This window comes from Eurosta solidaginis, chromosome 1 (assembly GCF_040869045.1).
Source record: "Eurosta solidaginis isolate ZX-2024a chromosome 1, ASM4086904v1, whole genome shotgun sequence".
Classification (NCBI taxonomy): Eukaryota; Metazoa; Arthropoda; class Insecta; order Diptera; family Tephritidae; genus Eurosta; species Eurosta solidaginis.
The window spans coordinates 58,655,222-58,679,881 of NC_090319.1; the positions used below are offsets into that span (position 1 = coordinate 58,655,222).

The window sequence follows — 24,660 nt, forward strand, 5'->3', positions numbered from 1 at the left end:
CATACCGACGGTAAACGCTCCAATTTAGATATTTTTTCCGACTCTTTTTTGATATAAAATGTTTACTGGGTAAACTTAAATTTTGGCAACGGCATGCATTAAGGGCTAAATATTTTTGAACAAGTAAGGAAGGTTAAGTTCGGGTGTAACCGAACATTACATACTCAGTTGAGAGCTATGGTGACAACATACGGGAAAATAACCATGTAGGAAAATGAACCGAGGGAAACCCTGGAATGTGTTTGTATGACATGTGTATCAAATGAAAGGCATTAAAGAGTATTTTATGAGGGAGTGGGCCATAGTTCTATAGGTGGACGCCATTTAGGCATATAGCCATAAAGATGGATCAGGGTTGACTCTAGAATGCGTTTGTACGATATGGGTATCAAATGAAAGGTATTAATGAGTATTTTAAAAGGGCGTGGACCTAAGTTCTATAGATGGACGCCTTTTCGAGATATCGCCGTAAAGATGGACCAGGGGTGACTCTAGAATGCGTTTGTACGATATGGGTATCAAATAAAGGTGTTAATGAGCATTTTAAAAGGGAGTGGGCCTTCGTTTTATAGGTGGACCCCTTTTCGAGATATCGCCATAAAGGTGGACCAGGGTGACTCTAGAATTCGTTTGTGCAATATGGGTATCAAACGAAAGGAGTTAATGAGTATTTTAAGAGGGAGTGGGCCTTAGTTCTATAGGTGGACGCATTTTCGAGGTATCGCAATAAAGGTGGACCAGGGGTGACTCTGGACTTTGTTTGTACGATATGGGTATCAAATGAAAGGTGTTAATGAGTATTTTTAAAAGGGAGTGGGCCTTCGTTTTATAGGTGTTCGCCTTTTCGAGATATCGCCATAAAGGTGGACCAGGGGTGACTTTAGAATTTGTTTGTTTGATATGGGTATCAAATGAAAGGTGTTAATGATTATTTTAAAAGGGCGTGGGGCTTAGTTCTATAGGTGGACCCCTTTTCGAGATATCGCCATAAAGGTGGACCAGGGGTGACTCTAGAATTCGTTTGTGCAATATGGGTATCAAACAAAAGGAGGTAATGAGTATTTTTAGAGGGAGTGGGCCTTAGTTCTATAGATGGACGCCTTTTCGAGATATCGCCGTAAAGATGGACCAGGGGTGACTCTAGAATGCGTTTGTACGATATGGGTATCAAATGAAAGGTGTTAATGAGTATTTTAAAAGGGAGTAATCCTTAGTTCCATAGGTGGACGCCGTTTCGAGATATCGTCATAAAGCTGGGCCAGGGGGACTCTAGAATTCGTTTGTGCAATATGGGTATTAAATGAAAGGAGTTAATGAGTATTTTAAGAGGGAGTGGGCCTTTCTGGACCAGGGGTGACTCTAGAATTTGTTTGTACGATATGGGTATCAAATGAAAGGTGTTAATGAGTATTTTTAAAAGGGAGTGGGCCTTCGTTCTATAGGTGTTCGCCTTTTCGAAATATCGCCATAAAGGTGGACCAGGGGTGACTCTAGAATGAGTTTGTACGATATGGGTATCAAATTAAAGGTATTAATGAGAGTTTTAAAAGGGAGTGGTGGTAGTTGTATATGTGAAGGCGTTTTCCAGATATCGACCAAAATGTGGACCAGGGTGACCCAGAACATCATCTGTTGGATACCGCTAATTTATTTATATATGTAATACCTGCCAAGATTTTAAGGGTTTTTTATTTCGCCCTGCAGACCTTTTTCATTTTCTTCTACTTAATATGGTAGGTGTCACAACCATTTTATAAAGTTTTTTCTAAAGTTATATTTCGCGTCAATAAAACAATCCTTACCTTACCATGTTTCATCCCTTTTTTCGTATTTGGTATAGAATTATGGCATTTTTTTCATTTTCCGCAATTTTCGATATCGAAAAAGTGGGCGTGGTTATAATCGGATTTCGTTCATTTTTCATACCAAGATAAAGTTGGTTCAGATAAGTACGTGAACTGAGTTTAGTAAAGATATATCGATTTTTGCTCAAGTTATCGTGTTAACGGCCATGCGGAAAGACAGACGGAGGACTGTGTATAAAAACTGGGCGTGGCTTCCACCGATTTCGCCCATTTTCACAGAGAACAGTTACCGTCATAGAATCTATGCCCCTACCAAATTTGAGAAGGATTGGTAAATTTTTGTTCGACTTATGGCATTAAAAGTATTCTAGACAAACTAAATGAAAATGGGCGGAGCCACGCCCATTTTGAAATTTTCATTTATTTTTGTATTTTGTTGCACCATATCATTACTGGAGTTGAATCTTGACATAATTTACTTATATACTGTAAAGATATTAAATTTTTTGTTAAAATTTTACTTTGAAAAAATTTTTTTTTTAAAGTGGGCGTGGTCCTTCTCCGATTTTGCTAATTTTTGTTAAGCGTACATATAGTAATAAGAGTAACGTTCCTGCTAAATTTCATCATGATATCTTCAACGACTGCCAAATTACAGCTTGCAAAAGTTTTAAATTACCTTCTTTTAAAAGTGGGTGGCGCCACGCCCATTGTCCAAAATTTTACTAATTTTCTATTTTGCGTCATAAGTTCAACTCATCTACCAACCTTCGTCGCTTTATCGGTCTTTTGTAATGAATTATCGCACTTTTTCGGTTTTTCGAAATTTTCGATATCGAAAAAGTGGGCGTGGTTATAGTCCGATATCGTTGATTTTAAATAGCGATCTGAGATGAGTGCTCAGGAACCTACATACCAAATTTCATCAAGATACCTCAAAATTTGCTCAAGTTATCGTGTTAACGGACGGACGGACGGACATGGCTCAATCAAATTTTTTTTCGATCCTGATTATTTTGATATATGGAAGTCTATATCTATCTCGATTCCTTTATATATGTACAACCAACCGTTATCCAATCAAACTTAATATACTCTGTGAGCTCTGCTCAACTGAGTATAAAAACGCTGGATTACATATTAAAACTAATTCAACCGATAGCGTAATGGATAACTACCCTACAATATAGGACAAATTGGGTACATTTTGGATTGAATTTGTGTGTGTGTTTCCCATATTTTCCAGAAGATTATTTTTACCCTTCTTTTGGGTAAATATTTGGGTATTTACCATATATATAATACTTCTTCTCTATCCATACCTTCCTATCTTCCTAATGTGCAAATTTTCTGTCAATCATTATTTGCTGAAACTGTGCAAATGTATGTTCTACGCATGCGCGGGCTTTATTAGTGTTAGTAAATTGTAGTAACGTATGTAAAAAAAGTATTAAAGGGGTTCAACGGTTCACTATCCCCTTTACCTAACTTCTGCATACTAATTGTTATAAAATCTCAGTTTAGTCGATTAAACAATGAAATGCCAACAAACACAATACAAGGCTTGATGTATTTATTATTTAAACATGGGCTGCAGCCATAAAAAGTACATTATTTACATAAATAGTGAAAAAAAACATGGCGAAGAATTCATAGTTTTGAAATGAAAAAAATTCAAATATACATGTATAAAAATATACTTATACATACATCCCTACAAGCATTTCTTTAAACGTTTTTAAAAAAAATTAAAGTGAATTAGCTTGAACAAGCGATATATAAACGTTTTCAAAATTTTACTTATTTTGAGTTTTTTAATGAAGTAAATTGTTGATGAAGTAAACAAAATATGAGTACTGGGTTGGCTGCTATTGGTGTTGAAATAGTATCAATTTTGTAAATTTTTTTCTAACATACTCTTTTTCGTCCGCTCTTTTTTCGTTTCAAAAAACAAACGAGGCTAAGGGCTCATTTACATACGTATATCTGCTGCGCACTCAGCACAAATCGGCAATGCTATTCTGCGGAGTTCTTAAAACAATAAAAATTTTATAATACTAATGGTAAACAAAAGCTTACTTTTTCATTTGGAGAACGAAATAGCCTAATGTACAATATTGATAGAAGCAAGACGGTTTGTTGAAATATACATATATTTAGGCCCCTTTTTTACAAAATTCAAACGACAGCCTTGAGATTTTGTCTCCTTCTCTCGTTGTATATCTGTACTGTAATGTTTTACAGGCTGCACAGTTCAGTAGTAGCGATATAGAAGTATTACATATATGGCATTTACCCATTTTTACCAAATATAACCAATTTACCGGGTATTTATCATTTGCGTATTTACCCCTTTCCCATCTCTAGGCCAGAACTATAATTTTTTTTCTAATGATAATTATTTTTTTTTTCTTTTTTTTGTAATTTTTCTATAATTGAAAAATTGTATTTTGTTTTTGGAGTAGTAAATAGAAAATTTTTCAGACAGCCTGCCATAGCAGCAGTTTTTCCTACAGCGCTACTAGATTTGCTGATGGTTTTGCAGATACGAGTACATGTGCAGCAATATTCACCTGGCAGCGTCTTAAGTATAAAACAGAGACTTTCTGACATCGCCGTTTCCGCCAGATATATTTATATCATGGTATAAAAAAGAAAGTAGTTCCACTCAAAATTTTTTGAGGTATTTGGGGATTTTTGAAGTTTCATAATGTTTGTTGTTTTGCTAGAAGCGTTGCCATACCGTTACTGTTTAAGACGAAATTGTTCCGCTTCCCAAGGCAGTCGGTTCTATGTACCGGAGCGACTCGGGATTTTTCCCGACCAAGGACTGTCATTTCAGTGTGACCCCATTTAATTTGTTTCGTCCCTCCCACAAATTACCATCCTCCCAGCAGCTCCTTGCAGCAGGACTGCTACATATTCTCTTACTCCGGGAATGTATCGAACCCAATCCGGGTCCGTCTCCTGACCCCGGTCATGAGAAATGGTTTTGCTGCATTTGCCAGAAAAGAATCTTTTTAGGACGGTCATACTCTGTTCAGTGTGTCTCGTGCATGGGATGGTTGCATCGGACAGGTTGTTCTGGGCTTGATCCCAAAACCCGACGTCCACGTAACTTTTATAAATCTTTTGTGGCTCCTTGCTGCTCACGCCCAAGGGCGTCCCGTAGTCTACGCCTAAGCGTATCCCCACTACCTTCCAGCAGCTTCGCTGCTCAGCAAGCCACAACAAGTACCCGCTGCTGCTCGCGCCCCACGGCGCCAACAACTCAAACAGCTGATACCACTCATAACTACTACCTTCGTAGTAGAGCTGGTTGCAATGCTGAGCATCAGCCCCTGCCCCCGTCTTCTTCTCCCCCCCTCTTGTCTGGCAGCAATCGTGCAGGTCAGGGAAACAGACTCTTAGTCCCTGCCTCCGTTTGCACCGTCTGCCAGCACAGAATATATAGGTTTGCGACATCCGCTCAATGCAGCTCCTGCCTTGGGTGGTGCCACTTTCCTAGATGTTCTGGTCTCCGCGACGGCAACCCCCCGACGGGTTTCATCGCGCCATGTTGCCAGGTCGCAAACCCAAATCATCCGGGTACCCCAATGCTTGCCCAAGGGCGCCCAGTCCCAAGGCCACAACAGCAATTGCGTCCTGGCCTTCCACAACCTAGGCGTAGTCACCCCTCACTTACCCCTAGAGTGGCGGCGTCACCCCTCATGCACTTCAGAATTCTGCAGTTCAACTGTAATGGACTAACTGGGAAGATTACGGAGATAGTCGATTTCATGAAGCGGCACAACATCCGCATTGCTGCGATTCAAGAGACTAAACTCACAGCAAGATCTGCATTGCAGACCTGCTCTGGTTATAATGTCCACAGGAAAGACCGCGAGAGCGGAAATGGAGGCGGCCTCGCGTTTATTATACACCACTCTGTGCAATATCATATATTTGATCCTGGCATCGACCCCAGTGACAGTGATGTCTTAGAACGTCAAGGCCTATCTGTCCGGTCAGGCGATGCAAATCTAGAAATCATCAACATCTACATCCCTCCTGTCACCTGTTGCCCCAGTGGATACCGCCCTAATATCGAGGCCTTACTCACTGGCAACAATCGCATTATCTTAGGCGATTTCAATGCCCATCACGACCTATGGCATTCAAACTTGCGGGCGGACAGTAGGGGTGAGATGTTGGCGGATCAAATAGACGAAACGACGTTCTGCACAATAAACGGAGACGCCCCCACACGTATGGTAGGAAGCTGTCATAGCTCGCCAGATATCTCAATCGTGAGCGCAGAACTCGTAAACTGCGTCAACTGGCAGCCGATGGTAACATTGGCATCCGACCACCTGCCCATACTTATTTCGTTCGAGCGTACCGCCGACTTCATCGTCACCGAAAAACGCATTTTCATAAACTTCAAAAAAGGAAAGTGGGAAGAATATAAATCTGCAACAGACAGCAGCTTTGCTGCCCTCCCTATCCCGACTGATGCCCGCCAAGGGGAGCGTGCCTTCCGTAAGGTCATTGAATCCGCCTCGGCACATTTCATTCCCGCCGGGAGAATTCCCGAAATCCGGCCCCACTTCCCGGCGGAGGCCGCGAGCTTAGCGAGGGAACGCGACCTTATAAGACAGCTTGATCCAGGCGACCCCCAAATAAGGGATATAAACCAACGCATCAGATTGCTTATGGACGAACACAAGCGGGCGAAATGGGAAGAGCACCTAAGAGGTTGTAACCTCTCTACCGGTGTGGGTAAACTTTGGTCCACCGTAAAGTCCCTATCGAATCCGACTAAGCACAAAGACAAAGTTTCCATCGCCTTTGGCGATAAGGTGCTGTCGGATGCGAAAAAATGCGCGAGCGCTTTCTGCCGACAATATATAATGCATCCTACGGTCGACAAAGATAGACGGAGAGCCAATAGACACGCACATAAACACAAACTCAGCGCGTCACCAATTACCATCACCGCTAGAGAGGTTGAGGACGCCATTGGTCGCGCTAAACCATCCAAAGCAGTGGGCCCACACGGCATAGCCATGCCGATGCTTAAAAACCTAGGGAAAGAGGGTTTCAAATATTTAGCGCATGTCTTCAACCTGTCTCTTTCCACCTTTGTCATTCCCGAGAAATGGAAAATGGGCAAGGTGGTCCCGCTACTAAAGCCTGGGAAACCAGCTAACGTAGGTGAGTCATATCGTCCGATATCTCTCCTATCGCCAGTGGCAAAGACGCTTGAAGCCATTTTGCTCCCTTATTTCCAAGCACATTTGCAGCTAGCCCCTCATCAGCATGGCTTCAGAAAACTCCATAGCACTACCTCCGCGCTAAATGTCATTAGCACCCAGATAAATTGCGGTTTGAATCAATATCCCCACCATAGAACAGTACTCGTAGCGTTAGACCTATCAAAAGCTTTTGATACGGTCAACCATGGCTCGTTACTGCAAGACCTGGAAGGGTCCACCCTTCCCCCATGTCTTAAAAGGTGGACCGCAAATTATCTGGGTGGTCGGCAGGCATCGGTGCAATTCAGAAACGAAACATCAAAACAAAGGAGAATTAAACAAGGGGTGCCACAGGGTGGTGTCCTATCCCCGCTTTTGTTTAATTTCTACATATCTAAGCTACCTTCACCACCGGAAGGAGTCACAATCGTTTCCTACGCCGATGACTGCACAATAATGGCCACATGCCCAGGCCCAAAGATCGATGAGCTATGCAATAAAATAAACGGCTATCTCCCTGATCTCTCCAGTTTTTTCGCCTCGCGAAACCTGGCATTGTCACCGACTAAATCTTCCGCGACCTTATTTACAACATGGACGCCCCAAATGTCGACCATATTGAACATCCACGTCGATGGCACTACGCTACCGACTGTCCTACACCCCAAAATCTTGGGTGTGACGTTTGATCAGGATCTACATTTTGGTGCGCACGCAACCGCAATTGTTCCAAGAATTCAGAGCCGTAATAAAATCCTCAAATCCCTTGCTGGCAGTACCTGGGGAAAAGATAAAGAAACGCTCTTGACCACATACAAAGCAATTAGCCAGCCGATTACGTGCTACGCGTCACCCATATGGTCGCCAAGCCTAAAACCACCCACTGGAAGAAACTACAGGCCTGCCAAAATACTGCTCTCAGAATCGCCACGGGCTGTCTTCTTATGTCCCCAGAACACCATCTGCATAATGAGGCGAGAATACTCCCCATCAGGGAGAGAAATGAGATGCTGACCAAACAGTTTCTGTTGAATACCCAGAAACCTGGGCATCCCAACAGACATCTGATTGACGAACCAGCACCGCCTAGGGGCCTAAGGAGTCATCTCCGTAAGCATTTTGAGGAAATACGGCACCTGAGAACCCAGCCGTATGAAGCGGAAAAACACAAGCAGGTCCTTGGTGAACTCCATAGACAGGCGTCGGACCTTTATGTCGGGAATTGCCCGGTGAATCCAGTACTTGAAGAAAAATATCCAGAACTCGCAGAAGAGGAACGCATACTCCCCATGGAAACGCGTGTCACTCTTGCTCAACTTCGTTCTGGATACTGTAACAGGTTAAACTCTTACCTATCCAGAATCAACCCCGACATACAAAATGTATGCCCTACTTGCAATGTGTCCCCACATGACACCAACCATCTCTTTAATTGTAATGTGGAACCAACGCCTCTAACACCCCTTTCCTTATGGTCCACCCCTGTTGAAACGGCAAGTTTCCTTGGACTCCCGTTAGAGGATATTGATGACAATTTGTGATCGGTCGCGGCTATTTAGGTGGGGCGAGCATTGCTACAACAACAACAACAACAACGAAATTGTTGTTTATCGGGATGGAAATTTCCTTCAGAATGAAAACGCATTGGTCAACTGAGACAATAATAATATGCTTTAGCACGATTTATGTGCATACATATCGATTGAGAATACAGTAAAACATGCAATTTTATTGAAAAATAGTGGATATTGATTCATACATTGGTTAATGACTAATATCTTTATGGCAGCTTGATCACTAGACAGAAATAAATACACGAAAAATCCTGTTCTAGCATGGCCCTATTATGCATGCCTCTACAGTGGATATTTCTCAAGGCATTTGAGAAAAAGTTTACCTCCAAAGTCTGCAGTGAGTTGTAGGTGGTTAATTTGTTACGTTTGTAGGACGCCGCATCCATGTCAATGCTAAATAAAGGGGAACATGTGTTTAGGCGGGGCTTGCCCCAAGGTGACTCCTGGTACAACGGGCAAAAGAACTCTGATAACTAGTGGCTAACCTGCAGAGCTATAGGGAAATGTTCTTCCGTAAAATATGGTTTAACAATTTCCTCCTCAAGCGTTACGCTTGAATTATACAATAAATAAATAATGTCGACTTGTCGCCAATTTATCACCATCAATCATAAACATAGCGTTTAAGTATGCTAAACTCTTTAGAAATTGCGGTGTCGGTTCATAAGGACCTCTTTTGGCCAATCAATTGACAAACGTGTATGCTTTATTAACATGTTCTTAGCAAACGTACGGACACTTAAGAAGGCTTGATTTGTATACTTCGATCCATGTTTCTTCCATCAAAGCAATTTTCGAGAGCTTGAACAACTTATTAAAAACCTTCTTTTCAAGGCTGATATTTCATATTAAAATATTTCTAGCGCATGCGGGTCATTTTTTTTCTGTTTTATTTAAAATAATTATGAAAGTAATTTAGTCTTATCCGTTAATATGAAATCCATCAAAAATAGAAAAATTCGTAACATTTTTCAATCTGGTAGGTTGTTTTTGGTGAACTTGTCATTGTCCCCGCAAAAGTCAAGTGGCTAACGTCACACTAAATGGAACTACCTGTCAGGGCTCGTATTACGTGTTACCAAAGAGTATATTGTTAAGATGCGTCACTCGATACTTTTGTTGTTGCCAAAGCAAATTACTCGATGTTTTCTCAAGCTAGTCGTTGGTTTTTTTTTGTCAGATGTATTTATAAAAACGCCTTCTATACATTTTCGTGGGGTATTTGTGTTTATTTTATTGATTGTATTAAATTAATTAATTAATTCTCTTTCCAAAAATCGTAATTATGCAAAGTCACTTTACCGCATAAATATATAGGATTCAGTTAAAAAAAAAACTAAACAAAACTTCCTTGAGAATCACATTCGACATGACAGGGGTGCTTTGGCAACAACAAAGTATCGAGTGACGCCTCTTAATGCGGCAGTTACCCACCGACGTGTGCCGTACGTACGGAAGTTTGTCGTACGAAGCACGTTTGACCGAACTCTCAAGCCCGTAGGAATCAATGTGTGCGTCTGTGTACATATACATAACATATTTGTGTGTGTATTGTTTACAGATAAGCACTGTTGCCATTGACCATTTTGCATGTATGCTTATGGAAACATCAACTTTTTCCAATTTAATTTTTGATATTGTAAAAGGCCAGAATACATATTAAATAAGTATAAATAGATTACATATTTATAATCAGCACTTTTACATAATTGTTTCGAATTATTTTCACAATGTTTCAAACTTTAATTAGGTGTTTTTGCATAAAATTGCAAACGGTCAAAAATTAGCGCACAAAAGTTTACTAGGCAACTCTGTCTAGTGAGAGAGCGATCAGCTGACACGTTTTTACGGAAGAAATCAAAATTATTTTGATTTCTACGTTTCGGGCTACGTACGTACGGGCGTTGCACGTCGGTGAGTTTTCGTTTACATTGCACACTCATAAGATAGGTCGTGTCAGCTGACACGTTTTTGGTACGTACGTTCGTGAGTAACTGACGCATAAGAGTATATATTTGCTCTCTGGTGTTACGATACTTGATCGAAAGTCATTTTTTAAATCACTATAACTCTGAAATGGTGGAACGGATTAATGGCATATGCGAACTAGCGACAAATAGTAAGCGTTAGATCCATAAATTATTATAATTTTTAGAAATAAATTGACAGCTGCATAGTTATCGCTTGATTGGAAATGGTTTTCAGTCACTGATCGTTAGACGTAATACGGGCCCACCACTTGCAATTTTGATGAGAATTTTGGGATACGCCCGCCGACAATTAAATTATTCCTACTGCCTATCTCTAGCAGTTTTTGTCCTAGGACCACTGCAATTGAAAAATTAAATGAACTTAGTCTCGAACACCTCTACAATAAGGGGGTATAAAGAAAACGGACTGTGACATGCTCCATTGAAATGAAATTTGTCTACTGTATATCTCTGTGATATTCAGGATAGAAAAAGGGTTATATGCAGTTTGAAATTGGCAGTGGAAATAGGTAAGATTAGGAGTTGAAGTGGAAGTGTGAGTGGCAGGGGGTGAGGGAATGGGAAAAGGTATGACTACTTATTAAATATTGAGGCCCACTTGCAGAATGGCAAGTTATTTTTGACACGCTTATATTAGCTTCACTTGTATGTATGTATGTATGTATTTTTGTTTGTAACTCTAGGCTTGGCGCGTCCAACGCTTTTTTCACAATAATACTAGTAATTATTTTGTTTTTATCGGCCTATTCATAAATTATTCAAGGTTCGATTCGAGCTCTGGGCCAGAACAATAATTTATCAATAGGCCGATAAAAACAAAAAAATTGTTAATGAACCAAGAACACTTGGGAATGTCAAACAAAGTAATTGACAATAAACAAATCCAGCATTATCAGTAATTTGCAACAGATGGCGCAACACTGAATAAATATACAGTCCTATTCTGCATTTCGACATGGATTGGAATTTTCTCGATTTGGCAATTTTGTTATTCTGTGTTCCAATCTCTTTGGATCCAACTTCCAATCGTTTGATTTTGTGTATTTTGCATTTCGACCGTAGTTCCGTTTTTCTAAGTTGCAAATTTGTTGGCGGAAAAATATTTTCTTTTTATTTTTTTATTAATTTGTAACAGAATTTTAACAAAAAAGTAGGTAAAACTTGTTAAGAAACGTAAAAGGCTTGATGAATATTGTTTTTTAATATGTTTCCAGGTCAAAAATAACATGTCGATGTCAAAGACCTTTGGGCGTACTTGCCCCGCAAAAGTATCTAACACATACTTAAAAGCATCCTTATTAAGTCTAAAGTTTTTTTTGAACCTAAATAAGAAATTAAGTCATTAAACTTTACCACTTTCAAGTTAAATTTCTTACAATTCGTCACTCATCTCAAATGGATTACACAAATCTCGCAATATTTGCCTTTTCATTCTCGCCTGGCCATTTTCGTATGCGTTGCTTTCCAACTCCACAAATAATGCCGCGGCTATTGATTCCATTATAATAGACAGCTATAATTTGTGTCTGTTCGTTGGGTCCAGTTATATGCCAAAGCAAGCAGCCGGAGTAAAGGAAGGTGAAGCGAAAACGTAAACAATCCTTGCGGAAAGAATAAAAAAATCTTCATAAGGTATGTTAGGCCAGTGCAATGAAATTAGCATCCGGAAAATTCAGAAAATGTCAACTATATTCGAGCAGGAATCCTTTTTAACAAAACTTGGTCGCCGCTGCAGGGAATTGGCCAAAAGAACGACAAAAACACACAATTATGAAAGCACTTCACTCAAAAAGATATAACACTGCGGCAATATATTCTTTTGCTTTTTTTATACAAAATGGCGTGCATAATAAAATATAAACGTTTTTCAGTGTTTTTTAAAAAATTTCTTTAATTTATTTTGTTCCAATTTTCGCACATTCCGTACAAACAGCTGATTTCGATAAATCATTTGTTCTTCCTCTTATCGTTACGATTCCGTCGTAATGCAGGTTGGTAGAGTAGAACGGGAACGTAATCGAAATGCAGAATAGGTGTGATAGTTGGTAAGAAGGAATAGAAGTAGAAATTTATCAGTAAAACAAACCACCGCTGTATAGCTAAATGGTTAGCGCAGCGTGTCTAAAGCGTACTGATGATGAAGGCTTAGCACCCTTCGAAATGGATATATCTGCGCAGCTATGGCAGGTTGTCTGATAAATTTTCTACTTACTATTCCAAAAACAAAATAAAATTTTTCAAATTTGGAAAAATTAAAAAAATAACAATAATTATCATTAGAGAAAAATTATTGTTCTGGCCTTGGGCTCGAATCAAACCTTGAATCAATAATACTGGTATTTTTCGTTCATTATGGTTTTAAAATTAATTTGAAAATTTTTTTTAATTGTTTAATTCGATATTATTTAATAGTATTAAAATATGCGCAATACACTTTTTCTTTAAATAAAGTACAACCGACCGGCTTTGTGGTTACAATCGAATGATCCTTTTATTTCTTTTTCTTTTTTTGTTTCACACTTCAAAATGGTTGACATATGTAAGTGCTTACAAGTTACCAGTATGTTTTTAACTTAATCGAATAGCGTTGCCAAATAGTCTGACTTATTTCGTACTAAAACCTTATATTTAGTCCTACTACAGTACGTTTTTTAGTTTTTTTTAAACTATATTTTTTTAAATCAGAGTTAACTTGACATGAGGGGTTAAACTCATAAATTTTTTACTAATTTTTTAAATTAACTCTGAGCTAAAAAAAATAACTTGCTGTTGTCCAAGTGAGCTTTTGTGATTTTTTTTTAAATTTAAACCCAGACTCGTGCATTTTTTCAACTTCACTAAAGGTCTAGTGATTGGTGCAAACGCTCAATATAGGGCATATTCAAATTTAAAATCAAATATAAAATCACACTTTTTGTGTAAATTACAGCAAGTACTAATAATTCAGAAAAGGATTTTTAAGATTGTAGACAAAAACCAGACTTTAGTGTTTGCTTTTGCAGAAGATACTATCGCTTAATTTTTCTTTGATTAAGCTTCTAACACTTTGCCAAACGCATTTCTGATACTTAAGCCGAGGTTAAATCGAAGCCATATGAAAACTAGCACTTTCAAATTTTTTTACAAAGAAATTCAATCTAAACAAGTAAAGGTGTCTAAGTTCGGGTGTAACTGAACATTATATACTCAGCGTGAGCTTCAATTGTACATTTCATTTCAGATAAATTACTTTTCTACATAACTGGCACCGCCCGTTAAAAAAAAATTTCTCCCCATATCCTCTTACAATAAAACTTGGTAGTGAAATATCATTGATTCAAAACTACTTCTTGCTAAGTTATAGCTTTACGACCCTTTTAAACTTGTTTTATATCGAAGTTGCCGTGGTCTTTAACCGATCCCGTCCATTTTTCCTAGAAATATTTTCTGCTATAAGAAAAATATGTGTACACAATTTCATTACGATATGTTAATTTTTCTTCGAGTTATGGCTCCCGAAACATAGAAAATTGCTTAGTCATAAAAGGAGCGGTGCCACACCCATTTTCAAAAATTTTAGTGTTTTCCAATTTAATGTTATAATTCAATTTAGAAAGTAAAATTCTATTGATACAAAGCTATTTTTCGCTAAGATATAGCTTATTGTTTTCGTCTAAGACCCTTTTAAAAATGTTTTATATAAAAGAGGGCGTGGTCTTTAACCGATCTCGTCCATTTTTTCCAGAAATATTTCCTGCTATAGGGAAAATTTGTGTACCCAATTTTATTACGATCCGTTAATTTTTTTCAAGTTATGGCTCCCGAAACAGAAAATTGCTTAGTCATAAAAGGGGCGGTGATACGGCCATTTTTTTATTATTTGAAGTTTTTCCTACTTATTGTTATAAATCCACTTGGGCAATGAAATACCATTGTTATAAAGCTCTTTTTTTGCAAAGATATAGCTTATTTTATTCGTCCACGACCCTTTTAAAAATCTTTTGTATAAAAGTGGCAACCGCTCTGTCGAATTTTGTTACGATAGGTTTAACGATTTTTGATTTATGATTAATAATATTTGTAAAATTGATTTTATTACAAGTGGCCGGTGCCACGCCCATTTAAAATTTTTTTTTTAAATTTTTATCAAGAGTCTCAATATCAGTCCACATGTCAAATTTCAACATTCTAGGTGTATTATTTACTAAATTATCAGTTTTTTTGTGTATTATATATATAAAAAGTGGGCGTGGTTATCATCCGATTTTGCTCATTTTCACTACCAATCTACTCTGGGTCCAGATAAGCTCGTGTATCAAATTTGTTGAAGATATCTCAATATTTCCTCAAATTATCGTGTTAACGGACAGACGGATCGACGGACCGACATGGCTCAATCAAATTTTTTTTCGATACTAATGATTTTGATATATGGAAATCTATATCTATCTCGATTCCTTTATACCCGTACATCCAACCCTTATCCAATTAAAGTCATAATACCCTGTGTAGAAATACAGCTGGGTAGAAAAAGTTTAAATTGCCAGTTTTCGTATGGCATGTCGAAATATTAGAAGTCTTTTCCGCGGTTTTACATACCTAATTTTTTAAACTATTCCAAAAAAATGTATTCATACTTTAGAATATATGGTGGAAAGCCACACAAAAAACAACATACCCAAAAAAATTAGAGGGGGTATGCAGACTATCGATGCTTAGCATTACGGGAGCCCTGAAAACAACCCCGACGGCTGCACTGTATGCCATTCTGCACATTCTACGTGTAGACCTGGGAGCAAAGAACATATCGTTAACAACTGCAACCAGGCTCGGTGCCTCGGGGCAGCTTGAGCGCCGACCATATGACCATAGTAGTATAGCGTCATCAATCACAAGACGAACAGACTACCTGATTCCCTATCTGCGCTTCGAGGGAGATCTTAAGGCCACAATAGAGGTGGACGCTTGGCGCAAGGGTGCGCAAATGGCGGACGAGGCGATACATGTCTACACAGATGGTTCCAAAGTAGTGGAAGGAGTAGGGTCTGCAGTGTACTGTGCTGATCCGGAAATAAGCAGATCCTACAGGCTGCCGGATTACTGTAGCGTTTTCCAAGCGGAAATAGTAGCCGTAACCAAAGCAGTAGAAGCCCTGGAAGAAAATAGCCCAAGCTGCAATCGTGTTAACTTTTATATTGACAGTCAAACGCCAATTAAGGCAATAATCTCGCATACCACATCATCTAAATGCGTGTTAGAGTGTAAGCAGTTCCTGGAGAGAATCGGGACAGAGAGAAGCATACATCTATATTGGGTCCTACGGCATATGGGAATGAAAAAGCAGATGAACTAGCTAAAAAGGGCGCATCCCTTGAAGCTTGCTCCGTAGACGTCCCAATAAGACTGGGCGAAATTAAGCGAAGGGGGGAGGTGCTCATGATCGACCAAGCAGGAAAGGCGTGGGTTCAAGCGCGGGGCTGTAAAGTGTCGAAGATTATGTGCAGGTCTTACAACCTTAGACTAACAAAGTTGCTTCTATCATTAAAAAGAGAGGACTGTAGACTCATGATGGGTATTCTGACTGGACACTGCCTTCTGGCGTCACATGCCTTTAAATTAGGCTTATTCAGTGATAGCAGATGTAGGAAGTGCGGGCTGGAGGAGGAAACGATCGAGCACGTTCTGCGCTCTTGCCCTGCACTTGCCAGGCTAAGACTCCAGCTATTAGGAGTGATACAGCTGTCAGATCTAGAAGTAGCAAGTGGCTTAAATCCTAGGAAGCTTATAGTATTTGCCAAGAGGACGGAGTTATTTTATAACATAGGTCCTGGTTTTTGACAGGGTTTTTCAGTTTGGTCGTTGAAACAAACTTCTGGTAACACTACGGACTTATTCAGTCCTAACCTAACCTATAATATATGGATATGCTTATGCACGTAAAAAATTTTACCGTTGCGTGTGCTTATAAACTTTTGTTTACGAATGCAGGTTTGCAAGCCCATAGTGCAATGAAACGAAACACCCCTACATTTATGGCTGTAAGTGTAAATGCATTTTTCATACGTGTAACTAATATATTTACAAAGTCTAATTAGTAAAGTGAGCAAGTGAGCAGTACATGATCATATGATGATAATGATGCTGATGATGATGATGATGATGATGATGATGTGGAGGTCGCTACTTCTTTTTTTCGTCTTTTTTTTTTCATTTTATAATATATGCATAGAGTAATTGGAGCATATTTAACTGTAAAACATATTAGACTAATTAAAAATGAATATATAAAATGTTTGAATGAATAGCGCGAGCCACTGAGAGAAGCCAACAAACTTAACAAAAATAAAAACAGATAAATCAAAATCAAAGATGTGTGTCTACATATTAAGATAATAAGTAAGTTAGTGGTTGATGGCAGAATTGTTAATATCAACAAGGAACGCCACAGAAATAGCTAATAATCAAAAATACAGTGGCCGGCATGCGCTGATTACTTAAACTCCTTTTTTTATACTCAGCGTGCTTTGCACACAGAGTATATGAACTTTGATTGGATAACGGTTGGTTGTACAGGTATAAAGGAATCGAGATAGATATAGACTTCCATATATCAAAATCATCAGTATCGAAAAAAAATTTGATTGAGCCATGTCCGTCCGTCTGCCCGTTAAACCGATAACTTGAGTAAATATTGAGATATCTTCGCCAAATTTGGTACACGAGCTTAGCTGGACCCAGAATAGATTGGTATTGAAAATGAGCGAAATCGGATGATAACCACGCCCACTTTTAATATTTATAACATTTTGGAAAACACAAAAACCTGATTTAGTAAATAATACACCTAGAATGTTGAAGTTTTTGTTTAAAATGGGCGTGGCACCGTCCACTTGTGATAAAATTAATTTTACAAATATTATTAATAATAAATTAAAAATCGTTAAACCCATCATAACAAAATTCGGCAGAGAGGTTGCCGGCACTATAAGGAATGCTTTGAAGAAAAATTGACGAAATCGGTTAAGGACCACGCCCACTTTTATATAAAAGGTTTTAAAAAGGGTCGTGGACGAATAAAATTAGCTACATCTTTGCAAAAAACAGCTTTATATCAATGGTATTTTATTTCCCAAGTGGGTTTATAACAGTAAATAAGAAAAACTTCAAATTAAAAAAATGGGCGTGGCACCGCCCCTTTTATGACTAAGCAATTTTCTGTGTTTCGGGAGCCATAACTAGAAGAGAAATTAACGGATCGTAATGAAATTGGGTACACAAACTTTCCCTATAGCAGAAATTATTTCTGGTAAAAATGGACGGGATTGGTTAAAGACCACGGCAACTTAGATATAAAACAAGTTTAAAAGGTTTAAAAGGGTCGTAGACTAGAATAATAAGCTATAACTTAGCAAAAAATAGTTTTGACTCAATGATATCAAGTTTTATTGTAGGAGGAAATGGGGAGACATTTTTTTTTTAACGGGAGGTGCCACGCGTTATGTAGAAAAGTAATTTATCTGAAATTAGATGTACAATTGAAACTCACGCTAAGTATATAATATTCGGTTACACCCGAACTTAGACACCTTTACTTGTTTTTACTACTTTTCTACCCATTAAATTTACAAGAAAAAATTGCACAAACTTTTTGGCAACAGCAGCCAACTTGTGCTAGTTTTTTCTACTAATAAAACGAGGAAATTTAATGTAGATCGTTCTTGTCATGCAATATTTATGTACATATGTATGTAGGTGGTCTTACCTTTGGAAATTCGAGTGTGGTGGCCAAATAAGTTCACATGAAAACTTTATATAGCATCAGGCATTTATAATGACGTGATATGATGATGTAGCCATATGGAAAGCTTCTGATTGCCATTCACTAGAGAATGACCAGGCTGGTTCATATTGAATGCGCTTCAGATAAGAGGAAAACTTTCGATATATGGAATTTGTTCAGAGCTTCTCTGCTGCATTTGCAGTTTTGTATAGAGGTTACGATGACTTCTCGAAATTCCCGCTACATATGTATATTACTGGCAATGCAGCTTCTAAGTTGAATGTCGAGAAGCTCCGAGTCTTATAATTTTTCGAGAATTTTGCGGGAAGTCAAGTTATCGGCATCTCGAGTATCGAAATTTCCGCTTGAGTTAGAGAAGAAATTGTAAGCTCTAATTTGTAGTTATATTAATAACTTTATCTTCTTGGCTTCTAACTTTCTACTACCACGTTCAACTTGAAATTAAGGTAGTCACAGGTTCCAGCCGTAGGACAATTTACGTTAAAAACACTCTCGGCAAGGCTATGTAAAGCCTTCCAAGTATTTTTATCTCATGAAAAGCTTCGTAGCAAATATTCTTCTGCACAGCATTTTCCATATAATATAAAACTTGGAGGTCCACCAATTACTTAGAAAAATCAAAAGGCATAATTTTTAAGAGAAGCACCGTCTAAATCTGCTCGCAGGTATGTATGTGGCGTCAAACTAGAAATATAAGACGGGATGTAGGCCTGTTTCCAGCCCCCGAATTCCAGCCTTTTCTAACGCTGAAACCCCACCGCCAAAAATGTCTAAACCAGTATGAAGTGCGCAGAAAAGTAGCAACATTTAGTGCCATATGGTCAGCCTAATTCCCATACTTTTACATAGGACTTAGGCTGTTATTCCTCTTGACCATATCGTACTAAATGTTGCATACAATATGAATATCAAACGTAAGGGATTTTAGGTATCAATTTATTAAAGTAACACTGGTCAACAAAGTTTAGACACAGAAATGAGCTAATAATTTTCTTAAGGTCATCGGTACGCTGAATCTAAATCCGATGTCAGAATTTTTAAATTAGTTCTGGTTTTGGTGATATTTGATTTCTGCTATATTCACTACACTTTCGTTGAAAATGTAGTTTTATTTTTTAGAAGGCACCCCTTGCGATTTGAGGTATTGTTGTAAACTGTATTTGGTTTTTCGATATTTTTCCATACAATATTTTTTCAAAAATTTAAAGCATACTTTTGGGAACGTTATTCATTCAGAAATAAAACTGTAGTAAACTAATAAAACAAAACCTTTAGGATAAAATAAAATTTTATCTACTACTCGAACTGCCTCACAACTCCAAACCCAACATAAGAAAGTTGCCTGAAAGTGTGCCACACATATTCCAAAAACGTTGACATCAGTGGTCGTCGACTAGTGCAATAATTATTGGCAACACTTCACACGTATTATTATTCTCTTTCGTTTAGTTGTCGTTGAACAAGCAGAGTAGCAACATCGGATGTGCCTATTGTTTATGATATTGTAACGAATTTAGGGAAATCCTGGATATTATGCTAATGTTCGAATCGCTAAACTGTTCAATAAATCACTCCAATATTCAGTATTGCAAACTGACTTTATTTAGATTACTTTGAGAGTAGTACTTCACAACCAATAGCGTGTTTAACCTTCATAAGTTCTTCAAAATTATTGACGTTCAAGTTTTTTGGGTCAAATTTGACCCAAGCGGTAAAGTTGTGGTATAGAACTAATTTAACATATTAAAATGTTGTATGAAATAAAGCATATTATATTTAGATAAAATTAATAAATATTTTGTACTAAAATTAATAAATATTTTTTCGCAAAACTAAGCTAGAAACACATATAAAAGCATTATACGCTGATATATCAATCATATTGCTAAATACAACTTGGGGCCATCGATTTTTCTTTCTTTTGCAAGTATAACTGGACACAACTTTAAATAACGTATCTACACCATCTTTACACTTGTTATAATCCAATATTATTTGAGGTTTTTTGTCTTCGCGATCACTTACTTCTGAGCTATGATGCAAAGTGCTAAGTAGAAGCACCAGTCTGTTTTTCTTTGGGATGTAAGATAGTAGGGCGGTGTTCTCTGTAAAATAAAATGTCGAAGGATAAAAAGGTTTTCCTTTAGCTGTTACTAACTCTGACGGCAACTCAGACCTATTTTTGCGAATGGTTCCAACTAAAGTAATGTGTCTTTCCAGTAGTTTTTGTCCAGTTAATAAGATGTGAAAAAATTGTCTGCAGTCACATTATGCCCTTTAAGTCCACGCATACCTTGGTTTTTTTCGAACATGGCTCCTATATCTTTGCCTGTATACGGGCCATAACTAGTATCCGCATCACAAAGAATCCAAAATTTGATCCCATATTTTGCTGGTTTTGATGGTATGTATTGTCTTCCTCTAAATGCTACCAGCTGCTCATCGATTGTTACATCTCGTGAAGGGTTATAAAGTTTGAGCAACAAGTCAAGCCACTGATTCCACAGTTCACGTATCGGTGCAAACTTGTCTACCATTCGCCGTTGGCTCCGAGTGTCTCTATTGTCGAACCTTGTTACTCTTGATATGACTTTGAACCTTTTCAATGGCATAATTGCTCCAAATATGGGTCTTAATCTTTCAGGGTGCCATAAACTTTCGGTACTTTCATAAATATGATCATTATATGATCGATACACTCCAGCTAACAAGAGTAAACCAATAAATGCGAACATTTCAATCTCGTCGATGTCGGTCCAATCATCACCGAAAATACGTTTTCCTTCAATGTTTGTGCATCACAAAATAGTGCTCATCACAGGAGTTGGGAAGAATAATTGAAAGCTTGACATCCCTTCCTCAGTAATTCTTGAAGAGGCGTAGCGAGTCACACCTGGAATTGCATTGATAACATTTTCCATGGGGGCTCTCCCATATCTATTGTTACAAGGCGACTTTGAATATCTTGTTTGTCCGAAGTCCTCCGTGAAAATATTTTCGTTATTACTTTGACTATCAATTTCACTATCTGACGACTCAGCGTATTCAATGTTATCTTCACTTTCTGAACAAGAGTCCTCTTCGTCTTGTACTTCATTCAATAGGACCTCTATGTCACTATCTTTTATTTTCTTTGAAGCCATTTTTATTAGCGTTCAAATTTATTCGGGTTACTCTTTCCGTGTTTATTTTACTACTGTATCAGTATTGCAAGCAAACATTTTTAGTTCACTCACAAACCATTAATCAGGGGATTCCCCGATATAAAAGCATAAACACAATAAAAGGAAGCGAGACAGACATATGTCTATAAGCGTTTATTCTGAATTTATAGACGTTAGAAAAGCGGAAGTTCGCCAAAAAGATTATTGAGCAAAACAAAAATAATAGTGCGTTTACAATGGGTCAAACTTGACCCGACGACCCTATTTGTAAAAAATTTATATCAATAAAAGTAGTAAATATATGTGTTCAAAATCATTAGTACATTTGTGGCTTCTAAAATGAATAAAAGTTATAAAATATGAAAAACTATATCGTCGAGCTTTTCCGGAAAAAACGATTTTCTCCTAAAATGGGTCAAATTTGATCCGAAGGCCTTATAAAGGTTAAATCAAACTGATTGTTCTTACTCAGCGTGTGCTGCTTTTATACTCTCGGTTTCCTCGTTCACCCATTTCTCCTAAGGTCTACTAATTTCGCGAACAGTTGTAGCTCATACTTGGTTAGTTACCAGCTATATACATGTATATCTCTAGTCCACGCCTCTCCCATAGCCATATGCGTGTGTATGTGTGAGTAACTACTTCGGCTGATGACAACATATTTGTGTGTGTGAGATGTCTCTTCGTCGCTTTCTACATAAGAGTGGCTGCTTTACTGTTGTTGTGCATTTATTTAGTAGCAGTTTAGTGATGCTAACATTCGTCACAATATTTTGCAAACAAACGCTCATGCGCAGAATGTTTTCATGGTTTAATGTTAACAATTTATTTTGTTAAAATTTTTCCTTAGACTCAAGCAATAAAGTAGTATTTGTATAGCATATTTACGAATTTTTCGCGTGTTAACAAACATGCGTACATACGTCCTACCTCGTTGATTTTTCATCAACAACTAAACCACTAGCAATAAGATGATTTTAGTTTTACTCACACAGCCACAGTCTTCATTTTGGTGGCCACTGGTTTACATCAATATATCACAAGTAAATATCGGGAAAAATTAAAAAGCGTTTGTGGGGGATTTTATTGTGCTTTAAAACGATACACATGCATAAGTACATATAAAGAGTTTTCATAAAAATTAGTTTCCGTGGCAAAATTATGTATTGAATATTTTTATATAAGAATATCTCAGAAACAAGAACCAACATGAAAAATTCGATTCAGTATTCAAATTTAGCAAATCAAAGATCTTTCGAAAAGTATTCGTTCATTGCTGGGTATGAGCTTTTTTCAAATTTGGTCGGTCTGTGTAATCCACTTAAGCGAACTTTTGTTAGTAGCCCCCTATATGTTAATAAAGCAAACCACAAATTATATATTTATATATGTAAATACACCTAATTATGGAAAAAACTACATAATTGTTGAAAAACAAAAATATAAGAAAATCAATTGTTACTCAACGAACTTACACTAATTTTAGTTTCTTCATTTATCATTTCAGATGCAGTCTCCCACGGCTTCGCGGTAATTGAACTTAGCCCAACAGTCATAGCTAATACCATTTGGACTACCAGACTGATATACCTACACAAATATATTTACACACATACATGCTTATTTAATAAGTTATATACATACGTTCACATCCATGTAACTCACGTAAAATTGCAATTAATTTTATAAACAAAATTTGAATGAAAATTTGCATGATGCATTTTTTTTTTTGTTTTACATGAAAAAATAAAAAATATAGGCATAATTATGTATGTCTAAGACATGTGGATGAAATTACGAATAATATCTTTTAGTAATTAAGCTAATTATTATATGCATATGTAAATGTATTTAATTTACGGTAGGGAATTATACTAATATATTATTATATTGTAATAAAAATGAAAAGATATTTAGCTTGATATTTCGCAATGGGAGCTTCAAACAGTTATTAACTACGAGAATTAAGTAAATACGAGATGATAAAATATATAACTCAATAAATAAAAAACAAAAAATAAATGTTAAAAATATTTTGTATAACCTAAAATAATTGTTTTTGACTTTCCCTCACTAGGGTAGGCACCTTGTCGTTGGTGTGTGGGCTTATCCGAACTCCATAGCGCCCGACTATGAGGCGGAGCTGTTTAGGACTGACATCTACATCTATCGGTGACCATGAACTGCCAACCCCATAATCCAGGGTGTTATTCGTACCGTGCCTATTGGACGATTTGCAGCCAGGGGATAAATTCGGCTGTATTCGAACGGAGCCTTCCCGATACCGGGTCACCTCGGGAAGTATTGATGGCCTTACCACAGTAAGAGGCGCTGCTGTGGCGCACGGTTCTTTCCCCGTATATAATACTGGACCGCTGAGCCCGCCTTGTCGGGCAGGTGGTCGTACGACCAAGATGAACGACTCATTACCTAATTTTAATAAGGACGATGATAAGAGGAGGACTGAGTCGCAAGCCAAGGACGATAAATACGCATTAAGCGATGCGTCGGACTCGGGGAGCGAGAGTAGTGCTGTTTCAAGGAACTCCGTGTTGGAGAAGCACACAAATGAAAACGGAGTAGAAGAGTGGAGAAGGGTACGGGGCAGAGGGAATAAAAGAGCTCTCTCGCAGTACCGTGCAGCAGTAAGAACTGTACAACGCTTGGGAGCAGTGGTCGACCCAACAGAAGTGGAGATCGAGCGCTTGGAATGGGCCCATGAGGCGGTAGAAGTAGGTCGAAGGCAGTTCAAAAGGTTTGCTGCGAGAAACCCTCGGTTCTGGAAACGGTACGAGGAGGAAGAAGCGTCGAATGGCAGAATGAAAAGGCAACGTTCGGCGGAAGGCGACAAGCCTGCTTTCAAGAGGCAGAAAGGACCCAGTCCCAGAGCCGCGAGGCAGGGCAGTCGCATAGACAAGACAAGTAGGCCCAATGCTGTAAGACAGATGAGCCCCAATAGCGAGGTATCAACTACCTCGAAAGCTGCGAGTCAGAGGGAAGTTCCAACTACGGCAGTAGGAGATAAGCCAAAGGGAGATAACGCTAAGACTCCGGCTTTCTCGGAGGTGCTGAAGGGAGTTACCGCTAAGATTCCGGATTTTGCCGAGAA

At 38.1% G+C, this 24,660-nt stretch overlaps 1 protein-coding gene across 6 annotated transcripts in view; it reads left to right on the plus strand.

Annotated features, from left to right (window-relative positions):
- The window catches only part of Rab23 (RAS oncogene family member Rab23), a 122,853-nt gene extending 99,300 nt beyond the window's left edge, over nt 1-23,553 (plus strand). For all 6 annotated transcript variants that reach the window (XM_067791675.1, XM_067791681.1, XM_067791664.1 and 3 more), the window contains exon 3: nt 23,059-23,553. The gene's annotated coding sequence lies outside the window, so the exon portion shown is untranslated. The remainder of the gene's footprint in view (nt 1-23,058) is intronic.
- The last annotated feature ends 1,107 nt before the right edge of the window (nt 23,554-24,660 follow it).